General features: G+C 37.2%; 1 protein-coding gene and 1 non-coding gene across 4 annotated transcripts in view; both read right to left on the reverse strand.

Moving 5' to 3' along the window:
* DIS3L2 (DIS3 like 3'-5' exoribonuclease 2) overlaps positions 1–20,542 on the reverse strand; it is a 339,465-nt gene that overhangs the window by 235,334 nt on the left and 83,589 nt on the right. The window lies entirely within an intron of this gene.
* LOC121099976 lies at positions 17,656–17,868 on the reverse strand. Its single transcript, XR_005831702.1, has one exon. It is a non-coding gene; the product is annotated as a small nucleolar RNA U3 (small nucleolar RNA).

A 20,542-nucleotide genomic window follows, 5' to 3' on the forward strand; every position in this document is an offset into this window, starting at 1 on the left:
CCTGCTGAGATGACCAAGAAAGGGCATAAAAATGATGGTGAGAATAACAGAGGTCAAGAGGATGACATTGATGAAAAAGATGGTATGGAAAAAGTCCAGGAAGTAGGCATGTTTGAGGAACAATAAGCAGACAAATATGATTTAGATCTGGAAGCTGCTGAAGAGCCTCCCACAACTTCCACCACCATACATACATACACACACACACACACACACACACACACACACACACACACACAATCCACAAAGGAAGATTAAGCTCTTTCCTGCCAGAGAGAGGCCTGAATGTCATTCAGACGGTATACCCTAAAATGCACGTGCGTGTACACACAAATGCAGAACTTGTTTCTTTTTTCTTAACTTGTTGCTTAAAAAAAAGAAAGCCCTTGCAGTAGACATTAGTACAGAAATAATACATAACACTCTAACCACAAGTAGAACTGAGGTTTTTGTACACCAGCTGCCACTGATCAACTGGTTATGGGATTCCATGTAGAAAAACTAGAACTCCAACTTGCAAATGACCCATGCTCAAAAATAATGTGGTACAACAGTGGGGAATCCAGGACCTGAGTGAGGCGGCAGGAGCCCAACAGGGCTTAAAGCCTAAGCAAGAAGGGTGACCTCATGGAAGAGCAGGTCAGTAATACCACCATATATGTTACAAACAGGATCAACAAAAAAATAAATACACGGTGGACAATAACAGCCATGTTTCTCACTATTAGAAGGAGTCACGAATATGGAAAGGGGGAAACTAAAATGAATCCTGTGGTGTTGGAACTATCAGTGTGAACTCACTGTTTTCTAGATAGGGAGGGAGGGAGGCAGAAAGACAGGAAGGAAGGAAGGGGTATATACACATACATATATTTCCTAGTTCTGGTCACTGAGAGGCCTTGGGGGCATCTGGATTTCTCTACTAAAAGGAATGAGGACTTCTTACAAAACAGCTGATTCCATGGCACAAGCAGGGAAAGGTGAGGCTGGAGCATCTCCAGAAAATAAAGAAGTGTTCAAAGAAGGATGAGAACATGTCAAAATGATACAGAAGCCAACCTGGGGGATTCTACTGGCCAAATCTGGGGCAAATGGAATGAAATAATGATAGTAACAGATTACTCCTCTGGGAAATTACATAATCTGCTCTTTCCCAAAGAGCATCTATATACTAAACATACTCACTTTTCAGGAACTGTGAATTCAAACATTTGCTCGATAGTATGGTAGCGCCCTTCTGTCCCTTTAAGACACCCACTATCACTTGACGCCAGTGGGTCATGACAACATGAGTGCCTATCTCTGCTTATAATAAGCCACATAAAACTGGACCAAGCAAGGATAGAGAAGGCTTCTCAGCAGAGATGACTCTGGAGGAAGCAACATGTCTCAGTCTCTGAAACCAAGGCAGGCTTTCTTCTACTTCCGGCATACCCAGAGCTGAAGAACCCTAAAAGGTAGACAAGATGACTCTAAGAATCTAAAGCAAATTTCCCAAGACCTTTGAATAAACACTGATTTTAAAAATAAATTTGTCTAAGTTGTTTTTTTTAAAAGGAAAAACTAAAGCATTGCTGTTCTTTTTACTTTACTTGGTCCTAAATATGGTATACAGCATCATCATTACTTTACAATGACAGGGGGAGGGGGGGTGTCTTTCACTAATGAAGTAGTTCCTTCCCTACCATGAAGACTGTATTTCTGAACAACTCCAATACAATTTCCAATTTCCAATTTATAGTTCACATAAAGTCATGTTTCATTTCAAATCTGACAAGACCTCAAATGTCCCCTGTGGGTTCTATGCACATGGACTACACTTCTATGATTCAGAAGCTGACACAACAGAGGAAGCTATTGTGAACCCTGAGACCAGTCTGGCTGCCACATATAAAATTATCCCTGGAGGTAGTCGGCTTATGAGATTTAACTTTGAAGAAGTAGAAAAGAATAAAAGAAGAAACCTGGCCATGAGCTATAAAGTGCAGAACTGTATGTGCATGTGTGTTCACAATAGTATAAAAGCAAGGAGCTTATCTACATTATGGTGAATCTTCTTTTCAAGCTAAGACTTGCCCAAAGCTTTAGGAACAAAGTTACATTAACAAGAAGCTCTCTAGCTTCGCTGGGTAGGTCTCCAATCGTGCAAGAAACATGTCTTTGCTTTCCCATTAGCACTTCCTTCCTTGCTTTGCAGATAGCTAAGCCCAGGTAACAAACAGCTGTATTTCAACAAGAGGGGCCCAAAAGTATCACTTTGGGGTTACAAAATGAGCAGCCCCAGATACGGCTTTCAAAATCAGCTGCTAAAATCTGGTCTTAAAAGAGTTATTCTGAAGTCATTTAAATTTTGGGCTTATGCTGAGCTTGGTAATACTATTATTTTTGATACTTAAGCCAGTGGTGAGTCTTCTGATGGTAGAGTAACATTTTTTTTAACCAATAATTTTCTAAGAGCACTAGGCTGGAAATACAATTTTCATATTGTTTTATTTGAATCATTTTAAAAGCTGTCATCTTTCCCCTACCTTGATAGAAGCATAAAAAATGAGTTCAATGTAAGCTAGTTCAGCCATATAACCTCACAGTTTACGCCACTAAAAAATTCTTCTGAAAATTATCCCGGGCAGAAATTTTTGTATACAAAGTATCAGCCAAGAACAAATTTTTACAGCTGACTTCTAAACCCTTTAAAATTGTATTTTATAATGGAAATACTGACAGATGCTTTACCCTAGAAGCACTATTTAATATTTCTAGCTTTTCCAAAATACAATACTATGAACTCAGAAGCAGTGATATAGAAAAGAAAAAGTCTTAAATTATAAATCTATTTTTAAAAACAGGCATGAATACAGCCAAGGAAACAGTCAAAAAAACTAAGAGGCAGCCCACGGAATGGGAGAATATATTTGCAAATGACACTACAAATAAAAGACTGGTATCCAAGAGCTACAAAGAACTTCTCAAACTCAATACACGAGAAACAAATCAACAAATCAAAAAATGGGCAGAAGATATGAACAGACACTTTTCCAATGAAGACATACAAATGGCTAACAGACACATGAAAAAATGTTCAAAATCATTAGCCATCAGGGAAATTCAAATCAAAACCACACTAAGATACCACCTTACGCCAGTTAGAATGGCAAAAATAGACAAGGCAAGAAACAATTGTTGGAGAGGATGTGGAGAAAGGGGATTCCCTCCTACATTGTTGGTGGGAATGCAAGTTGGTACAGCCGCTCTGGAAAACAGTGTGGAGGTCCCTTAAAAAGTTAAAAATTGAGCTACCCTATGACCCAGCCATTACACTACTGGGTATTTACCCCAGAGATACAGACATAGTGAAGAGAAGGGCCATATGCACCCCAATGTTCATAGCAGCATTGTCCACAATAGCCAAAGCGTGGAAGGAACCAAGATGCCCTGCAACAGATGACTGGATTAAGAAGTTGTGGTCCATATATACAATGGAATATTACTCAGCTATCAGAAAGAACGAATTCTCAACATTTGCTGCAACATGGACGGCACTGGAGGAGATAATGCTAAGTGAAATAAGTCAAGCAGAGAAAGATAATTATCATATGATTTCTCTCATCTATGGAACATAAGAACTAGGAAGATCGGTAGGCGAAGAAAGGGATAAAGAAAGGGGGAGAGTAATCAGAAGGGGGAATGAAGCATGAGAGACTATGGACTATGAGAAACAAACTGAGGGCCTCAGAGGGGAGGGGGTGGGGGAATGGGATAGACCGGTGATGGGTAGTAAGGAGGGCACATATTGCATGGTGCACTGGGTGTTATACGCAACTAATGAATCATCGAACTTTACATTGGAAACCGGGGATGTACTGTATGGTGACTAACATAATAAAAAAATAATAATAATAATAAAATAAAACAGGCATGAGTAAAATATATTTTATGGGTCAAACATGTTTACATGCATTTAGCTATCATAACTACTACATTTAATTTTGCAAATGTTTTCTTGAACCACTTAGTCAGTATTTCAATCTATGATACTTTTATTTGTGATTGGTGATTGATTTCAGCCTGGCTTGATACCCATTCACCATATACAGATGGAGTTCAGGTCCTGTTTCCACAGGCAGGAGAAGTAAGAACATTATCTAAGTTCATATCAGTTGAAGCAGAAGGAAGGCTGTAAACCACAGTGAGCCTAGAAAACCTGGAACAGTAGGAAGCCATTTCTGGGAAGTGGATACCCAAATCAAAGAAAATCAGTGACAAGGACATCCCAGTGCACCACATAAAGACAGGTGCCGGACACATCTGTAACTAAATTAATTTTTCTACCACACCTCCTACTACCTCAATATCATCCTATAGCTCTAATTATAACAAGAGAAAGTCACCCACACTCAGTACCCTCTATCCCAACCCAAACTGCATCCAAAACATAACAACTAAAGGAAATGCACTTATATCCTCTGGATTCCAAAAGGTTGGTGATATGAGGAGATAGACACAGAACTAGAGCCCTCTAGAACTGAGGTACTGGCTTTGATGTTCAACACTTGAAACATGTCGCGATACTTTTAATTAGAAACATGCTCAAGTTTCATCATCTTTAAAATGAGATTTAAGGGGCTCCTGGGTGGCTCAGTTGGTTAAGCAACCAACTCCTGGTTTCAGCTTGAGTCGTGATCTCAGGGTCATGAGATCGAGCCCCGCATTGGGCTCCATGCTTAGTGTGGAGTCTGCTTGGGACCCTCTGCCCCACCCCTGGCACTCACTCGCTCTCTATCAAATAAATAAATAAATAAATCTTTTTTAAAAATAAAAATAAAAATAAAATAACATTTAAGTTATACACAACAGTAACAAAATAAAGGATAAAAATCATACAATCATTTCAATAGACACAGAAAAAGTATTTGACAAAATTCAGCATCCATGTATGATAAAAAAAAAAAAAACTCCCAGCAAAGTATAGAGAAAACATACCACAACATAATAAAGACCATATATGACAAGCCCACAGATAACATCATACTCAATGGTGAAAAAAGTTTAACACTTTTCCTCTAAGATCAGGAACAAGACAAGGTTGTGCACCCTTGTCACCTTTATTCAATAGAGTATTGGAAATTCTAGTCAGAAAATAAGGCAAGGAAAAGAATTCATTTAAAAAAGCACCCAAACTGAAAAGGAAGAATTAAAGCTGTCTCTATTTGCAGATGACATGATATTTTATATATGGAACCCTAAAGACTCCACCAAAAAACTATTAGAACTAATAAATGAATTCAATGAAGTTGAAGGATACAAGATCAATATACAAGGATACAAGATCAATATACAAAAATTTGGTGTGTTTCTATTCTTTTTTAATTTTTTAATTTTTTTATTTTTAAAGATTTTATTTATTTATTTGAGAGAGAGAGAGCATGAGCAGGGGGAGGAGCAGAGGGAGGGAGAGAAGCAGACTCCCTGCTGAACAGGGAGCCAGACACAGGGCTCGATCCCAAAACCCGGGATCATGACCTGAGCTGAAGGCAGACGCTTCACCGACTGAGCCACCCAAGCACCCCGGTTTGTTTCTATTCCTTAATAATGGACTATCGGAAGAAAAATTAATAAAACAATCCCATTTATGATTACATCAAAAGAACAAAATATCAGGGCAACCTGGGTGTCTCAGTAGGTTAAGCATCTGACCCCTGATTTCAGCTCTCTCTCTAAAATAAATAAATCTTTTTTTAAAAATGGCAGAAGACATGAACAGACATGTCTCCAAAGAAGACATCCAGATGGCCAACAGACACATGAAAAGATGCTCAACATCACTCATCATCAGGAAAATGCAAACTAAAACTACAATAAAATATCACCTCACACCTGTCAGAATGGCTAAAATCGAAAACATGGGAAACAACAAGCGTTGGTGAGAATATAAAGAAAAAAGAACCCTTGTGCACTGTTGGTGGGAATGCAAACTAGTGTAGCCTCTGTGGAAAACAGTATGGAGGTTCCTCAAAAAAATTACAAATAGAATTACCTTATGATCTAGTAATTTCACTACTGGGTATTTATCCAAAAGATATGAAAACACTAATTCAAAAAAATACATGCATCCCCATGATTATTGCAGCACTATTTACAATAGTCAAATTACAGAAGCAGCCCAAATGTCTATCGACTGATAAGTGGATAAAGAAGATGTGGTAAAGATTTATAATGGAATATTACTCAGCCATAAAAAAGAATGAGATCTTGCCATTTGCAACAACGTGGATGGATCTAGAGAGTATAACACTAAGTGAAATAAGTCAGCCAGAAAAATAAATACTATGTGATTTCACTCATATGTGGAATTTAAGAAGCAAAAAACAAAAAATGAGACAAACCAAGAAACAGATTCTTAAATAAATGGGTGAAATAAGTGAAGGAGATCAAGAAGACACTTATCATGATGAGGACTAGTAATGTACAGAATTGCTGAATCACTATATTGTACACCTGAAACTAATTTAACATTGTATGTTAACTACACTGGAATTAAAGTTAAAAAAAAATTCCAATAGCATTTTTCACAGAAATAAACAATCCTAAAATCTGTATGGAACTAAAAAAACCCCAACAGCCAAAGCAATCTTGAGAGAGAACAAAGCTGGAGGCATCATCTTCCCTGATTTTGAAGCTCTGGTCATCCAAGCAGTACGGTATTGATCTAAAAACAGACACATAAGTGAAGTCTTGCCATTCACGACAACATGGATGGAGCCAACAACTCAGATGCTGAGGAAAATAAGTCAGACAGAGGAAGACAAATACCATATCACTTCACTTATATGTGGAATCTAAAAAACAAAACAAATGAACAAACAGCAACAAAAAGAGAAACAGATTCATAAATATAGAGAGCAAACTAGCGGTTGCCAGAGGGGAGGTGAGCAGGGGTACAGGTGAAATAGGTGAAGGGGATTTAAGAGGTAAAAACTTCCAATTATAAAATACGTAAGTCACAGGGATGAGAAGTACAGCATAGGGAATATAGTCGATAATACTATAATGACTTTGAGTGGTGACAGATGGTAACTATACTTATCATGCTGACCATTTCATAATGTATATAATTGTCGAATCACTATGTTGTCCATCTGAAACTAATATATGTCAACTGTACTTCAATTAAAAAAAAAGCAGACACACAAATCAATGGAATAGAACAGAGAGCCCAGAAATAAACTCACACACATATGGTCAATTAATTTATGACAAAGGAGCCAAGAATATACAATGGGGAAAATTTCTTCAATAAGGCGCTGGGGAAAGCTGAACAGCCACATGCAAAAGAATGAAACTAGACTACTATCTTACACCACCATACACAAAAATTAACTCAAAATGGATTAAAGTCTTGAACGTAAGACCTAAAACTATAACACTCTTAGAAGAAAACATAGGTGGTAAGCTCCTTGACATAAGTCTTGGTGATTATATTCTGGATATGACTCCAAAACCTGAAACAACAAAAGCAAAAGTACAGTGGGATTACATCAAACTAAAAAGCTTCTGCATAGCAGAGGAAATTATCAAAGTGAAAAGGCAATTGACTGAATGGGAGAAATATTTGCAAATCATACACCTGACAAGGGATTAATAACCAAAATATATAAATAATTCATGCAGCTCAATAGCAAAAAGACAAAAAGCAAAATCCCAAAAATTAAAAAAAAAATAGGCAGAGGATCAGGGCCCCTGGGTGGCTCAGTCGGTTAAGCATCTGCCTTTGGCTCAGGTCATGGTCCCAGGGTCCTGGGATTGAGCCCCACATTGGGCTCCCTGCTCGGCAGGGAGGAGTCTGCCTCTCCCCCAGCTCATGCTCTCTCTCACTCTCTCTCAAATAAATAACATCTTTAAAAAAAACAGGCAAAGGATCTAAATAGACATTTTTCCAAAGAAGACATATAGACTGCCAACTGGTACGTAAAGAGATGCTAAACATCACTCATCATCAGGGGAAGGTAAATCAAAACCATAACGAGATATCACCTCAAACCTGTTAAATAGTTATCAAAAACAAACAAACAAAAAATGAAAAGGGGACTCCTGGGTGGCTCAGTCGGTTAAGCATCTGCCTTCGGCTCAGGTCGTGATCAAGCCCCACATCGGGCTCCCTGCTCCTTGGGGAGCCTGCTTCTCCCTCTCCCTCTGCCTGCCGCTCCCCCTGCTTGTGCTCTCTCTCTCTCTGACAAATAAATAAAATCTTGAAAAAAAAAAAAAGGTAACAAGTGTTGGTGAGGATGTGTAGAAAAGGGAACCCTTGTGCACTGCTGGTGGGAACGTAAATTGGTACAGCCGCTATGGAAAACAGTATAGAGGTTCCTCAAAAAGTTAAAAATAGAACTACCATGCAATCCAACAATTCCACTTCTGGGTATTTATTCAAAGAAAACAAAAACATAGGGTGCCTGGGTGGCTCAGTCAGTTTAGTGTCTGCCTTTGGCTCAAGTCATGATCCCAGGGTCCTGGGATCGAGTCCCGAATCAGGCTCAGCGGGAAGCCTGCTTTTCCCTCTCCCTTTGCTCCTCCCCCCTTCCCATGCTCTCTCTCTCTGTGTCAAATAAATAAAATTTTTTTAAAAACCCATAAATTTAATAAGCTCTATGCACCCTCGTGTTCACTGCGGCATTATTTACAACAGACAAGGTCGTGGAAACCACCTAAATAAACATGGGTGAATGAATGGATAAAGAAGATCACATATATACAATGACATACTATTCAACCATAAAAAAGAATGAAATCTTGCCATTTATAACAACACAGATGGACCCTGAGAGGGATTATGTTAAGTGAAAAAAGTCACACAGAGAAAGACAAATATCATACGATCTCACTTATATGTGGAGTTTAAACACACACACACACACACACACACACACACACACACACACACGAGCTCTCAGATACAGAGACCAGACTGGTGGTTGTCAGAGGTGAAGGCTGAGGGTGGGCAAAATGGGTAAAGAGGTCAAAGGTACAAACCTCCTGTTATAAAAGTTATGGGCATATAATCTACAGCATGGTGACTATAGTTAATAATACTGTATTGCATATTCATAAACTTTAAGTCCTCATTCCATGAAAAAAATGTTGCATGTGACTATGTAAAATGACAGATGTTAGCTAGACACCCCAGCGATGTTTTCACAATATATACAAATCAAATCACATCGTACACCTGACACTAATATAATGTTACATGTCAATTATACCACAAATTTTTTTAAAAAGGAAAAAAAATTGGGACATTAGACTGGAAAACCATTACATCTCCAGCTTCAAGAGTCTGACACTTGGGTTGAAATTTGGAAAAATGTCTATTTATCAGAGTGAAACGACTAAGGAAAAAAAGAAAAATGTAGGTGACGTGGCAATAAGAGAGAAAGGACAGAAAGTGAGTTCACTAATAGAAAGGAATATTTAAGTTAATTTCATGACCAAATCTGCTTGTGTTCAACAGAACCAGTACAATTATAAAATAATTACTTGATTATATTTGTGTACTAGTCAAAGGTAATGCACAGAATGCTATTAATTTTTTTCTCATTTTGAAATGAACATTTTTACTGAACATAATCCATTTTATTTACATAAAGTACACAAATCGTAAGTGTATAATATAAAATTTTACAAAGTAAACACACACAGTCATGTAAGTAGTACCAAGATGAAGAAACAGTCTTGGCACTGTATTTTTTTACCATGCTGCCTAAAAACTTAACCACAAATTTAGCAGCTTAAAAAAAAGATACAAATTTCTGTGGGTCATGTATCCAGAGGTGCTACCTAGTTAGGCCCTGTGCTAAGGATCTCACAAGGCTGCCATCAAGGTGCTGCCTGGGGCCACTGTCTCATCTCTAGTTTAAGGATCAAACCCTCATAAGCTTGAGTCAGTGTTGGCAAAATTCCAGTTCTTCCACCTCTCACCAATTCTCAGCATTGTCAGTCCTTTGCAATTTAGTTGGGTGGTGTAAGAACTCCAGCTTCTTTCTTCAAAATTATGTTAGTTGCTTTTGGCCTTTACATTGACATCTATACTTAGAACCAGTTGCCACACATGAAAATGCTTACTTGGACTGCACTGAATCTATAGATCAATTTGGAAAGAATTAACATTTTTACCATACTGAGTCTTAAAGGCCATGAACTTTTAGTCAGGGCATCTTTATCTTCTATCAACAACACTGTGTAGTTTTTAATGTTGAGGTCTTGAACATCGTCCACAATATTTATCCTAGTAAAAGGTGTAAAAGGTACCATTTTTTAAATTATTATTGGTTTGCTGATATATAAGAATACAAATAATTTTTGGAGGTTGACTTTGTATGTAGCAACCTTCATCCTTTAGGGTTTTCCATGTATGCAATCAAGTAATCTGAACATAATGACCACCATCTTCCTTTCCCAGTCCTTACACCTTTTCCCCCATGCTTTATTACTGACTATGACCCCTGGTACAATGTGGAATAGAAGTGGTAACAGTCAGCATCTTTGCTTCATTCCCACTATCAGAAGGAAAGCTTTCACTGTTTCAACATTAAATATGATGTTTTGTCCGGGTTTTTTTTTTTTTTTTTCGGTAAAAAGCCTTGATTAGATTAAGGGGATTTCTTCTCCTAATACTATGCTAAGAATTTTTATCAAAAATGGATTTTGAATTTTACTAAATACATTTCTGCAAAAACTGAGGTAATCATATGATTCTTTCCTTTATTCTGTTAATGTAGTTCATTACTGAGGCACCTGGGTGGCCCAGTCAGTTAAGTGTCTGCCTTCGGCTCAGGTCATAATCCTGGGGTCCTGGGATTGAGCCCCTGAGTCGGGCTCCCTGCTCAGCGGGGAATCTGCTTCTCCCTCTCCCTCCGCCCCTCCCCCTGGCTTGTGCTCACTTGTTCTCACTCTCTCAAAAAAATAACATCTTTTTAAAAAATGTGGTTCATTATATTGAGTTTTTCCCATTTTAACCACTTTACTGAGATATGATTGACACATAAAAAGCTGTACATATTTAACCTATATAATTTAATGATTTAGGGGATAAATATATATCCATGAAACCATGACCACCACCAGCAAGGAAACAGACATACCCATCACCTCCTAAATTATCTCCCCACCTTCTTTATTTTACTTTATCTTTGTGGTAAAAACATTTAAGATCAACCCTCTTAGCAAATTTAAAGTATAAATACAGCACTGTTAGCTACGGGCGCTACACTGCAGCAGATCTCCAGAACTTATCCTGCATAATGGAAATTTTGTACCTTGGACTATTACCTTCCCTGTTAACAGAGTTTTGAATAGTAAACCAACCTCATATCCCTGGAATAAATCCCATTTGGTTCTAATATATTATTTTTTTCTATATATCTATGGATTCAATTTCCTATCATTTTTTTAGGATATTTGTATCTCTGCTCATGAGAGAAATTTTCCTGTAATTTTCTAACATTGCATTGTCTGTTGTCAGGTTTTAATAGCTAGAATATGTAGGCCTCATAAGACATTTTTCTATTCTTCAAAGAGTTTTGTAAAATTGATGCTATTTTACTGTCATAAATATTTGAAAGCATTCACCTGTAAAGCGATTTGACCCTGAAGTTTTTCTTGTTTAAAAAAAAAAAAGCTGAATTAAAGATTTAATTTCTTTACTGGATATAAAATTGAATATTCAGATTTTCTATTTCTTCTTCTGATCATTTTGTTGTGTATTTCAAGAAATATGTTTATTACTTCTAAATTTGCCTTTACTTTTGAAAAATACTTTCACTTGGTATAGATACCTAGTTTGGCAGTTATCTTCTTTCTGTACTTTTTTTTTTTAAGTAGGCTCCACACCCAGCTTGGAAAGCAACACAGAGCTTGAATTCATGACCCTGAGATCAAGACCTTAGCTGAGTTCAAGACTCAGACGCTTAAGCTACTAAGCCACCCAGGCACCTCACCCCTTCTTTTTGTACTTTACAAGATATCACTCCAGCATCCTTTGGCTTCCATGAGATTTGTTTGAAAAGTCAGTTTTTGTTCCTTTGAAGAGATCTTTTTCTCCTATCTCCTGTCAAGAGTTTTCTCTTTGGGTTTCATTAAGTTTTACTATAATATGCCTACATATGATCTGCTTTGTATTAATACTGTTTGGGCTTTCTTGAGTTTCTCAAATCTGTGGCCTGATGTCTTTTATATATTTTGGAAAATTCATAGCTGTTATTTCTTAAAATACTGTTTGAGTTTCATTCCGTCTTTCCTCCTTAGCTCAAATTATACAAATATAAGGTGTTTTCTTTGTATTTAATATGTATTTAATCCTTTTATTTTCTCCATGCCTCACTCTATGTTGTTTGTTTTTTTTTTTTAAGATTTTATTTATTTATTTGACAGAGAGAGACAGCCAGCGAGAGAGGGAACACAAGCAGGGGGAGTGGGAGAGGAAGAAGCAGGCTCACAGCTGAGGAGCCTGATGTGGGGCTCGATCCCAGAGCACTGGGATCACGCCCTGAGCCAAAGGCAGACACTTAACAACTGCACCACCCAGGCGCCCCTCTAAGTATGTTTTACTGAACAATTTTCCAGTCTACTAATCCCCTCTTCTGTAGTATCTAATTTTAGCTAAACACATATATTGAATAAACCAGTCTCTATCATTTTTTCAGTTCTAGAATTTTTACCCATTCTCTTTCTATAAGTAACGGTTCTCTGGTGAAATTCTCTATCTTGTCATCTACTATCTTGAGCATATTGGCTCAGTTATTTTAAAATCAATTTCCTATAAACACCAAAATCTAAATTTACCCATGGGTGTGTTTCTACTGTTTTTTTTCTCTTTGTTTTTGATCATTTCTCATACATGATGCTTTTTTACTAAATGCTGGATGTCAATGCAAAATTGTAAGAGTTCTAAAAGATACTCCCTCCTTCCAAAGAAGGTTCACTTTTCTTTTAGCAGACAGAATGGGAACAGATCATGCTGACACAGAAACTGAGATGGTTTGAGGATGGATTTTCTGCCTTTTTTAAGTACACACCATCAGCCAAACATTTTTACTATAGAGTACAAAATACATATGATAAATGAATTATAATTCAATAATTAGTCAAGAGTTCATGTAACTTATAAAATGTACTTGGGCAGTTCCCATATTATAGATGTTCTTTTACATGCATGTTTATATGAATTTTATCTCTCTTGAGTTTTTTTCCTCTTCTGATCCTGGGCCCTCTAATTGCAGTTACCCCCCAAATCCCTGAAAAATCTTCCCTGCAATGCATATAAGCACATGTGTACTTTCTGTGTCTCAACCCACATTAGAGATTCAGGATGACGGCCTAAAGAACTTCCCTGATACTGCTTCTAAAAAATAACAGCTATCAGTGGAAAGCTTCAAGGCAAAATGGAAGAAAGGAAAATAAAATGAACAATGATTAATCAATTTTAATCAATTTTAGACCTCAAAAAACAAGTCAAAAAACTCTAAAATGAATGAGTTTAGGATTTAATGTATTAATTCTGAGACAAAAATAATATTGCAAGTATCTTTCTCCAAAGGAACTTAGCTAAGGAGATGACTTATTTTCTGCTGAAAGAACAGAATTTCCTTTCAAATTAGAAAAATTTAAAGCACTCTGGCTTTTGCATTTGTTAAAGTAGTTTCCAAATGTTAAGATATTCCTTATGGTTCTAAACAAAGAAACAAAAACAGGTTTTGAAAATGAGACTTCCTGGATTCATTCAGGCTTAACAGATAATATAAACTTCCTGTATGTTCCACGAGGGCACCACACTGTCTGTCACATTCAGTGACATATTATTCCCTTATCTGGTGTACTGCAGATGTCCAAAATAATATTCGTTAAATAAATCACCACATCAATGAATTAAGAGAAAACTGACATATCAGTACCTTCCTGCTTTAATTTACTATAAAAAACACATTTTAAACTATTTTTTAAATAAATTAATAATAAAACTGACACAAATATATTTGCTAAGTTCCATACAGCCTTAACAGTAGTACCTTGAAAGACAGAAGTATGAACAAAAATCCAAATTCAAGAATTTTATGTTTTAGGGACTGACTTTTCCTCTGTTGTCAGACATTGCCCCCTCACATGAATTAAATCAATATGCTCTGGCCTGTTTATCAACGAGTATGTGAACAATGAAAAATAAATACTACAGTTCAGTCCATCTTGCAAAGTAATCTACATAAGGCCCTAGAAGAGTGCCTCTCATACAACAGGTACTCAATAAATGCTAGTTGCCATTTTTAACATCAAATAGTAGGAGGCATTCATAAGAAGCAACACAAAGAATACACAGAAGAAAACACCAAACAGCACTGGAATGTGAACAGAGACAGTAATAAAGGGCTCTATATTATGGATGAGAAACATCTGACGGTTTTTCAATTAAGTAAAACAGAAACCTTGCGTAACAATTCTGGAGATACAACGGAAAGGCCTCCCAGTGGCAACAACCTGTGTAGAAGAGAGAAAAAGAGATACAAGCAAAGAACTACAAGCAAAGGAAACCATGTGTGTGAAAAGAAAATGCAGACACACAGCTGTACCGTGCCTATTCAAAGACCTCCCTTCTGCAGTGCCTGAGCGAAGGGTACACTGAAGGTTGCCCAAGAGGGCAAAGGGCAGGTCATACAAGGCCTTTATGTCACATGAAGAAATACGAATGGTAACAAAGAGCTAAAAGACTCTCGTCTAAGCTAATATTAACTGAAAAATAGGTGAGCGACAGCATCTAGGGCCTCTAGGAAAAAACAGAGTATCCTGGAACAATCAAAATCTACAAACATACTTATTTAACTCTCTAAACCAAAGAAAATTAAGATGGAAACAAATAAAAAACCATCTATAAATATTAATGAAGAAACATTACAGAAGACATTTATAATCAACACAGTCCATCTTTGATATTCGGTGGGGAGGGATTATATCCAGTTCCCATGTGCAAATATCCAGCAAACCTGACTTGATCCAATGCTATATTTTCTCTTCCAATTAAAGTTAGTTCTTAAGAAAACAAATTTTTGCTTTGAAAGACCACTAAATTTAGTAAATTCACCCCATGCTTTTTAGTCATAAAATTTTACATCAAAAGATCATTTTTCTGGGGCGCCTGGGTAGCGCAGTCGTTAAAGCGTCTCCCTTCGGCTCAGGGCGTGATCCCAGCGTACCGGGATCGAGTCCCACATCAGGCTCCTCCGCTATGAGCCTGCTTCTTCCTCTCCCATTCCCCCTGCTGTGTTCCCTCTCTCGCTGGCTGTCTCTATCTCTGTCAAATAAATAAATAAAATCTTTAAAAAAAAAAAAAAAAGATCATTTTTCTTACGTTGTCTGGAAACGATGAAATTGTTCAACAAGTATTTATTCCTCAACTACTGTATGTTAGTTACGGCCGCTAGATGCAAGGACAAGAAACTGAAAGAATGAAACTCACATTTTAAAAGCACCTATTTGCGAGACACTATTTTGGGTGATTGCAGCTCCTTAATCCTTACCAAAAAACTTACTTTCATTTATACATGAAGCCTCTGAACCTCAGGGCCAGTAAGTAAAAGGTCTAGAATGTAGACCCTAATCTGACTTGAACAGACCATGTTCTTTCTCAAATGCCATGAACATAAACATAAATAAAACACAACTCTTGCCCTCACCGGCTTAAACCTGGGAGGAATACATGCTTACAGTCCCTTTGCCTGAAATATTCTCCACTCCCCTGAATTTTCATTTGGCAAACTCTTCTTTCAAACTGAAATTCAAATGTCATCTAATTTAAGAAATTTTCATCAGTTCCCTCAGGCAGAGCTGTCTTCACCCCTCCTCTGAGCTCTGGCATCTGTCTTCAAATCTCTGTAAGGAATATATCAGATAGCACCATGGCTGCTCTGTTTACATATCTGATCTTGGGCAAATTGTGTTCATCTTTGCTCCCCTGGGACCCAGGCCAGTGCCAGGCACAAAGTGGCCAATGAAAAAATGTTGGGTAAATGAACAGATGGTGGAAATCACCCAAATAGAAATGCCAGTTTAAACTCTGAATGTACATACAGGTCTCTGTGGAAAAGTATATAAAGAAAGAAAAGACGGCTCAGGGCAGGAGATTGGGAAAGGTCTACAAGGTGGAGGAAAGAGAGATATCAACTAAGAAAAAACAAACCAAGGAGAGAAACAGAAGTGGGCCACAGATCTAACAGGGCATTATTACAAAGAGGATGGTCTTAAATCATTGTAGAAGCTCAAGGAAAATGAAAACTAAGAAAGTGACCAATGAAATGGATAGGAAATCAGTGATGACCATGAAAAGAACAACTTTAGTAGAATGGTAGGTTAGAAACCAAACTTCAGAATCTAGACCACTGTCAAAAAAGAAGCAGTGGGTCCAAAACACCTGGCTATAAAGAAAGAGGAAAAGAAACAGAAGCACAAAAGAAAATGTGCACAAAACAAGGATCTTTAAACTCAGAGACATACACCCCTGGCCCTGACTTCGAAGTACAGAATCAGCCTTATGCCTCTGTATCTACCAGAAAAGTGAAATCAGGTCCAACTCAAAGTGCCAAACACAGAAAGAACACACTTAGGAGAAATAGCTAACATTGAAGATGATTAAACCAATGTTCAAAGTACCAACAAGGGGAATGAAGCATGAGAGACTATGGACTCTGAGAAACAAACTGAGGGCTTCGGGGGGGGGGGGGAATGGGATAGGCTGGTGATGGGTAGTAAGGAGGGCACGTATTGCATGGTGCACTGGGTGTTATACGCAACTAATGAATTATCGAACTTTACATCAGAATTGGGGATGTGCTGTATGGTGACTAACATAATAAAAAAATATTATTAAAAAAATTAAAAATTAATAAAATAAAATAAAATAAAATAAAAAACAAAGTACCAACAAGGTCAAAGGATGGATGGAAAACAAAAGGCAAAAATTAAGTAAATGCAAAGTCTTTTATTGAGTGTGGTTTTAATTATTTAACTAAAGGATGGGCATGACCTGGCAGTACACAGATACCATTTGAAAAAGTTTTCTCATCTTTTGACGTAGTAAACTGCACTCAGAGAATTTAAGGAAACAATCTTAAAAAATAAAAGTTATGTATTTAAAGGTGTTCTCCACAATATTATTTAAATAACCAAAAAACTATAAACAACTAAAATATCCTATAACATAGGAAAGTTATTAAAAATAAAAAACATACACTCAGTTAAATATTTTGCAGTACTTAGAAGTGATGATTTACTTAAACACTTTCTGAGTGTATTAATTTGTGTCTAAAAATCTTAATAATAAACTAAGACAATGTTTACAGTAAATAAAAGCTCACAGTACTAAACCACATACACATAATATGAATGTTGTATACTCATTGTATAAAGGCATTTTGAAAAGCAGGTAACAATGACACAAAATGCTAAGAGGAAACAGTACTTCTGTTAGGTAATGAAGGGAATGTACTTCCCACGCTGCATTCAGTAATATACGATCTCAAAACAACAATAACAGTAATAAACACCCTTCTTCAGCAACAGCAACAAAAACAACCTGGGCATATCCAACTCAGTAAGTATACACAACATTTTTTCTTTTTTTCCACTCAGACGGCATCCCCTACCTCTCACTCTCCCAAAGGAAGAGAAGAACGATCATCAGTAACAAGGGCAGCTACAGAAGCAACTCCCATAGCCGGCTTTATACTCAGGAGCGGACGCTGCACCTAATCCTCGTGGTTTCAGATATTCTTCATGTTCAGAGAAACTTCTCCAGTAGTGAGCTACAGAAATGATCTCTGAAAACATAGTCTTCCCACACACAACATTTTTTAAAAGGGAACTTTTGATGCTCCAGAAGTAACTCACAAAATAAAGAGTCATCAATTCACAGGCTAGATGACAGAGGGGTACCATTTTGAAATGCCCCAGAACAATGACCTGTGTGTGAAAAGGAACGGGAGCAACACGATTCATACACTGCTCATACAACGACTAAATACCGAAGAACACAGGTCATTTCTGGGCCAAAATTGTGTATATATTCACAAGACTAACTCCTTTTAAGTCAGAAAAGTTTAGAGACAGTATATTTTAGTGATCTACCTTACAAAAATTAAGTTTTACTAAACATGGAATCTCCATATGACCCAATAATTTTACTCCTAGGTATATAACCAAGAGAACTGAAAACATGGGTTCACACAAAAACTTGTTCATGAATGTTCATGGCAGCATTATCCATAATAGCCAAAATGTGTAAGCAACCAAATGTCCGTCAACTGATGAAAAGATAAAATGTGATACCTTTGTACAGTGGTATATTACTTAGTTATAAAAAAGGGATGAAGAATTGATAAATGCTATAATACGGGTGAATCTTGAAAACATGCTAAGAACCCAAACACATGGGGCGCCTGGGTGGCACAGCGGTTAAGCGTCTGCCGTCGGCTCAGGGCGTGATCCCGGCGTTATGGGATCGAGCCCCACATCAGGCTCCTCCGCTATGAGCCTGCTTCTTCCTCTCCCACTCCCCCTGCTGTGTTCCCTCTCTCGCTGGCTGTCTCTATCTCTGTCGAATAAATAAATAAAATAAAATCTTAAAAAAAAAAAAAAAGAACCCAAACACAAAAGGGGAAGTTTTGTATGATTCCATTTATATGAACTGTTCAGAATAACCTATAGAGACAGAAAGAAGGTGGTTGCCAGAGTCTGGATGGGAGGGGGAATAGGGAGCAAATGTTTAATGAGGACAAGGTTTCTTTAGGGGATGATGAAAATGTTCTGGAATCAGATAGTGGTGATGGTTATATAATATTGCGACTATATTAAAATCACTGGATTGCACTCTTTAAAATGATTTTTAAAAACAAAATGATTAAAATATGAAATTCATCTCAATAAAATCATTAATTTAATCATTTATGGCATAATCTAACCTTCTCTGACCGAAGTAAATGTCAGAATGAAAAGATAATTCTAATTAAATGACAAATAATAAATCATTTTTATAATATGGGTACCCTATTTATTAAAGAACAATATATCCTTTTGATAAAACCCAAATATAGACATTTAAACAGTTTCAGACTGCTTTTGTTTAGATTTGCTTCTTCTAGTTCTTTATTCTTCCAGCTATGTTCTTCTTTTTCTTTAAAATCTCATCTAATGCGGGGGCACTTGGGTGGCTCAGTAGGTTAAGCATCTGCCTTTGACTCAGGTCATGATCCCAGGGTCCTGGGACTGAGCCCCAAAGGGCTCCCTGCTCAGCAGGGAGTCTGCTTCTCCCTCTGCTCCTCCCCATGCTTGTGCACTCTCGTGCGCCCTCTCTCTAATAAATAAAATCTTTAAAAAATAAATAAATAAAATTTCATCCGATGCAACAACATATGACACTATAACAGCACAGGGGAAAAGGAAAAATAATAATGCTCACATTATTAGCTTTTTCATACTGTGGATTGTTTCAAAATACAATATTCTGAACACTGAAATAACTTTTCAACATCCTAGAAGTTTACTTTTCAAAAAGACTATTACATGTTGCAAACTACCAAAAGCAGGCCTCAAACAGTGGTTTAGGAAAAAAGAAATAGAAACCCTACCTCGCAACACACATGCATTAAACACAGTGTAAGAGGTAATTCTTCAGGAAAAAAAAATTAATGAAACTGGGACTAATAAAATGACAGGATTATCTGAACTTAACATAACATGAACAACTAATGATATGGATTGAAATCTTTTTTCAATAACCTAATTAGAAAGTTTTTTCCAACTATACCTATAAGAATAACCTCTCAGTCCTTCATTTTGCTATAACAAAATGGAGAAGGGAAGTGTGTGTGTGTGCGTGTGTGTGTGTGTGTGTGTGTGTGTTTGGTAGGGGGGAAGGTGACCAGAGTCTAATTCTGCTAAAATAAGGAAATCATCACTCACGCACTCATGACTCTCCCCCAGGACTAGCTATAACAGAGTAATGTCATATATATGCTCCTTTCTCTCTAGTGCCGAAGTAGTTTTTATTTTAAAAGAAAGAAGAGTTAATTATTTAATTATCCACCATCAGTGCTTCTCAAAATTTAACCTTCATGCAAATCACTTGGGGATCTTGTGAAAAAACAGATTCTTCACACTGGTGGTTGCCAGAGGAAAGGTGGGTGAAAGGATGGATGAAACAGATAAAGAGGATTAAGAGTACAGTTATCTGGATGAGCACTGAGAAATGTACAGAATCTCTGAATCATTATATTGTACACCTGAAACTAATACAACACTGTATGTTAATTATATTTGGGTTAAAAAAAGAAAGAACAGGGGGGAAAAAAGCAGGTTGTTATTCAGTGGGTCTCGGAGTACAGCCTGAGACTCCTGCAGTGCTGCTGGTACACAGAACACACTTTGAGTTGCAAGGATCCAGAAGGAATACCACGTCGAACACCAAGAATGTACTGGAGAGGACAGGCAGAAGGCCCAAAGGCAATATACC

This window comes from Ursus maritimus, unplaced genomic scaffold (genome assembly GCF_017311325.1).
Source record: "Ursus maritimus isolate PB19 unplaced genomic scaffold, ASM1731132v1 scaffold_1, whole genome shotgun sequence".
NCBI lineage: Eukaryota > Metazoa > Chordata > Mammalia > Carnivora > Ursidae > Ursus > Ursus maritimus.